The sequence below is a fragment of the Pyrus communis genome, chromosome 11 (genome assembly GCF_041283825.1).
Source record: "Pyrus communis isolate YQ-2024b chromosome 11, ASM4128382v1, whole genome shotgun sequence".
NCBI lineage: Eukaryota > Viridiplantae > Streptophyta > Magnoliopsida > Rosales > Rosaceae > Pyrus > Pyrus communis.
The window spans coordinates 16,373,314-16,378,920 of NC_142575.1; the positions used below are offsets into that span (position 1 = coordinate 16,373,314).

Sequence of the window (5,607 nt, forward strand, 5' to 3'; positions counted from 1 at the left end):
ATTTATGATATTTCTTTCTTATGAAAAATTAAGCAAGTGTTACAACACACTTGCTAAAATTCAACTAATTAAACAATGATTCTTAAACAAACAAAATGGACACTATAAGGATCATATCCAAAACATCAACCACTTTCAAATGAAAATCTTAAAATAACAACAATACTTAGATGTTCTGGAAAAGTTGATCATAATTTGATATACTCCATCAAAAACAAGAAATTCAGTAGCGAAAAAGAAAAGAAATCCAAAATGCTTCACCACCTAAGGCCTTGCCCACATAACTTAATAACAACTATTATTTTTCTTGTGTCCGCAAAACAAGCAGCCATAATTCATGATGTTCCAGTTCCCCCTTCACAACCATCTTTGCATAACCCCTTCAATGAAAACAATGAAAAAGAAATAAGCATGATTTAAAAATATTCAGTTACAAAAATTTAATATGCATAATTCAATGTATGTATGTGCAATACGGTGTATATAACTATGAAAAAAGAAATAAGCCAATGTATGTAACTATTCAGTAAGAAAGGCAACAATCTATGCCTGTGAAACAACTTCCAAAATCTACAAAAAGACAGCAACCCCTAGCAGTTGAAAACACCTTTTCTTCTGAGATGTCTCTCTTGCTTTTCTTGTAAATATATATACATATATACAATATATATTCAGATACACACACACATCCATCTGGTCTTAATATTTCTGCCATCGCTACTATTCAGTAACAAAAATATAATATGCATGATTACCAATACTTACCTCATCCGCATCCATATCCTCAAAGTTTGAGCAGCAGCCAGTATGTTCATCGGAAGAAGAAGCTGTTTGTAAAAGAGCAAACTTACATTAGCTTGTAAATTGAAAGTAGATTTAGTACATAAGAGCAAAAAATATGATACAATGCAGATAATATTAAGAGTTTGAATACCTTTAATTTCATTCCATAACCAATCTTGAGCACATATTAAGGCTTCTAACGTCTTCAGATGAAGTCTATTATGGTGAGGACTTACAAACCTCCCACCAGTACTAAAAACTGACTCAGAAGCAACTGTGGACACTGGAATAGCCAAAATATCTTTGGCCAAAGAACTCAAGATTGGATACTTAGTGACATTTGATTTCCACCAACACAAAATGTCGAAGTCAAACGTTCTAGGCAAAACAGTCTCATCCAAATAGTGGTCAACTTTTGACTTCACATTATTTGTGGTCGTCGTACTAGACACAAAACGATCATAACTGTCCATTAAAGGATCAATATCTTCAAATTCAAACAAATTCAAGTGTGATGAAGAAGCAAATGACGTTTGAGACCCCATGTTGGAGTTGAGATTGGACCCATACTCTTTCACCAACTCATAACAAATGTTGCGAATTTTCTCAATTTCACTTGAAGCACTTCTTCCATAGATGAGAGGAAAAAAAATACTCAATCAACTTCATCTTAAATCTGGGATCCAAAACAGTTGTTATAGCCATTATTTCATTAATTACACTCCAATACTTATCAAACTTCTCAATCATGTTCGCTACCATATGTTTTATTTCATCATATGGAGAGTTAAGCCACCGTGACAATGAAATTCTAATCTCACAGACTTTTGGAAAATAAAGATTGGCAGAGGGGTATTTAGTTCCAGAGAACAACTCTGAGATATTATAAAACAATTTCAACTTCTCACAAGTCTCTTTTCACATCAACCAATCTTTCTCCTCCGGTAAACACTTATATTGTGATTCTCGTTGTTTTAAACAATAAAAAACATCCTTGTAGATCAAGGTAGTTTGAATCATCAAAAACGTGGAATTCCACCGAGTCTTACAATCAAGCACCAACTTCGTTGTGCTTGGAATTTTCAATTGACGTGCTGCCTCTTCAAACTTTTCCTCTCTCTTTTGTGTTGCTGACCAATAAGCAACACTATTACGAATTCTCTCAACACCACTACCAATCATTTCCAAGCCATCCTTAACAATCAAATTTAATATATGTGCACAACACCACATATGAAAAATTCTGCCACCTAGCGAAAGTGAACTAGTGGAAAGCTTTTCAAGTATTTTTTTCGATCATGGAATCATTCATAGTGCAATTATCAACAGTTAAGGTATAAAGCTTACGATCAAGGTTCCAATCTAGCAAGCAACCCATCAAAGCATCTGTAAGTGTCTCAGCAATATAGGGACAAGGTACATAGATAAACCTGAAGAAAAAATTACAAGAAAAATAATTATTAAAAAGAATCCAATCAAGTTTTATGCTATCTACCTTTCAGACTTGCAATAACACAAAAACTTCAAAAACACCATGTGAAACTACCAATCTTGACATGGGAACCCCTCTGAAATATGGTACATCAATGATCACTATCTTAGTAAATTGGCTAGGTTGTTTAGTTGTGTTTAGATTAGGTGTTGGTACCTTGGCCAAGAATGATGCAAAAGATATGAAACATTTTTTTCTTCAAACTTTGGACTTGTTTTTGTATTAGATACTTTGTACTATATATACCTATAATTTATGGTTTTATGCTTCCGGAATTAAAAGTCTAAGTTTTTGCTTTTTGTCTCTGACCAATCCTAAAATTAGAAGTTAAATGAACAAGATAATAATATTAAAAAAAAATACCTTATAATTCGGCATTGCAACAACCAAGAATCATCAATAAAATGTGTTGTAATCACCATGTATCCCTTTTTCTGGTTATTTGCAGTCCACATATCAGTAGTTATAGCAACTCTGCCTTTTATCTTGTCTAACAATTGCATTGTTTTGGACCTCTCATAGTCAAAAATTTTAAAAATATCACTCTTGATTGTGTTTCATGACACCAACTTGAACAATGGTTGAACAACACTCATGAACCTTCGGAATCCAAAATGCTCCACCATGGAAAGAGGGTACTCCTGTAATATTATCATTATAGCAAGCTCTTTCCTTGCATTTTCTTGATCAAATGCATAGAGCTCTACTTTTCCATCTCCTCTATTTTGTGTCAATGTTTGCTTCAATCTTTTTTGTTTCCGATACACACATACCTTTAAATGATTTCGCAAATGGCTGGTACCGTTTACGGTTGCTCCACCAAGTTTTTTTTACAATCCATGCATATTGCCATCAATAATTTGTCTGGTGAAATGTTTCCATACCTCACTTCGGAGATTCTATGTATTACATTCACCTCCAAGTTCCTCAACCCTTTCCTCAGCATCTTCCTCACCCTCACCTTCTAAATCTTGAGTATCGACCACATTTGGAGTTGCTATATTTTGGGGGCTAGTAGTGTGATTTGTTGCTTCTTGAATCTGAACGATTGGATTTGGTTGAGATTCTTGATTAGCATCAATTGGATCAGATTGTTGAGAACGAAATTTGCTTTTAGTCGTAGTGGATTACTGCAAACAAAATTAAAAGAATACAAATTAACAACAAACTAATTAATTAAACAAGAAAGAACCTAATAATTAAACAAGTACACAAGTGTTTTTAACTAGTACACAAATATTAGGAATGCCATGACTTTTAGTGTACCTGATCCAACAGATATAGAAATTGAGCTCAAGCGAAGGCTTGCTCAGATGACTGACCATTTGATTCATAAACAAGCCCAGGTTTGATTCTTGAAGCAATATCTACTACTGCTAATTTGTAAGAGAAAACAAATAGGTTTTTCTCCCCAAAATTGAAGTATTGAACCATCTTTTCTGACCTTCGAGTTGTTTCAGATTCCATGATTGATTGAAAGCATTAAAATTTTTGGAATAAAGTTAGAGTTAGAGACCTTTGAAGTCTTGCACACTCAAGACTTTGGAGTCTCCCAGCCAGAATCCCTTAAGACCTTTGGAGACCTTTCATTCTTTTATAAAAAAAATATATAAATAATAAATATTTATATTTATATTTTTTATTAAATAATGAAAACGGGGCGGGTTCGGGTACGGGCTCGGGGCGAATACCCCTATGACCATAACCGAACCTGAAACCGAACAATTTACCCAACGGTTACTCATAACTGTAAAAAACTCGAAATTTGATCCCCGAAACCGAACCGTTCGGATCGGTTACCTACGGGGATCGGGTTTAACAAATTAAATTGCCATCCCTACATTAAACTCCCAATGATATGAGCATATTCTTTTTGGTACATAGGATGACCATCATTCTTCACAAGCTTAAGATTTTGGACAAATGGTGTTCTTAGTGGACTAATGTCATACTTGTTAAATTTTCAAGCACCTTCTCAATATAATGTAACTGAGATAAAACTATCTATTAGATGTTCTAGAAATTTTAATTCCTAGAATTACATCCGCAACTCCCATATCTTTCATGTCAAAATTATTGGTTAGTATTTTCTTGGTAGATTTAATCATGGCAATATTGCTACCAATAATTAACATATCGTCCACGTAAAGACAAACAATGATAAAACCATCTTTAATTAGTGCTTGAAGTGTAAACACATTTGTCACTCATTGATGTTGAATCCATTTGACATTATTGCTTTGTCAAATTTCAAATGTCATTGTTTGGGTACTTGTTTTAAGCCATACAAAGACTTAACAAGTTTACACACTTTCTTCTCTTGTCCAGGAACAATAATTCCTTTTGGTTGTTCCATATAAATTTCCTTATCTACGTCACCATTTAGGAAAGTTGTTTTAACATCCATTTGATGTTTTTTTTTTTGTTTATAGTCTTTGGCAACAAGTCGTTCTTTATATTTGTCTATCAATCCATCAACCTTCATTTTCCTTTTAAAAATCCATTTATAACCTAATGGTTTATTTCTAGGAGGAAGATCAACTAGTTCCCATGTGTGATTCTACATGATGGATTCCACTTCGGCATTAATAGCCTCCTTTCAAAATGAAGCTTCAAGGGAAGACACTGCTTCTTTATAAGTTTGAGGCTCATTTTCTAACATAGAAGTTAAAAAATCAGGACCAAAGGATTTAGTGGTCTTGGCTCATTTGCTGCGTCTAGGTTTAACTTCAGGTTCTTGTTCTGTAGCCTCTTGGTTTTCATTGTCTTGATACTCTTGATTATTATTACTAACAATATCAAAAGTTCTTTTAAGAGAACTTCTTTCTTGTGCATCTTTGTAAAGAAATACATTTTCAAAGAATGATGCATTTCTAGATTTAATAATTGTATTCACATGTACATCCGATATATCAGACTTGTGTACAAGGAAACTATATGTGCATTATTACTAATGGCATAACCAATAAAGATACAATCAATTGTATTTGGTCCTATCTTAACCCCTTGGGGGTTTGAGACTACCACCTTTGGTAGACATCCTCACATTATTAGATATTTATAGGAAGGTTTGTGACCTTTCCGTAATTAGGGGTCTTGTCTAACTTTTATGAGGCAACTTGTTGGGAATATGATTTGCAGAAAGCAATGTCTCTCCCCACAAATTTTGGGGTGCCCAAGAACTTATCAAAAGAGCATTCATCATTAAAAGTTCGATTCGTGCGTTTAGCAATACCATTTTGCTGAGGTGAATAAGAAGCTGTAGTTTGATGAATAACTCAGTGTTGGGAACAAAATTCACCAAAAAGTGATTCATATTCACCACCTCTATC

The 5,607-nt window shown here is 33.8% G+C and overlaps 1 pseudogene; it reads right to left on the bottom strand.

The window, feature by feature from the left end:
• Positions 1-335: 335 nt before the first annotated feature.
• Positions 336-1,488, bottom strand: LOC148692964 (zinc finger BED domain-containing protein DAYSLEEPER-like; annotated as a pseudogene).
• Positions 1,489-5,607: the final 4,119 nt, after the last annotated feature.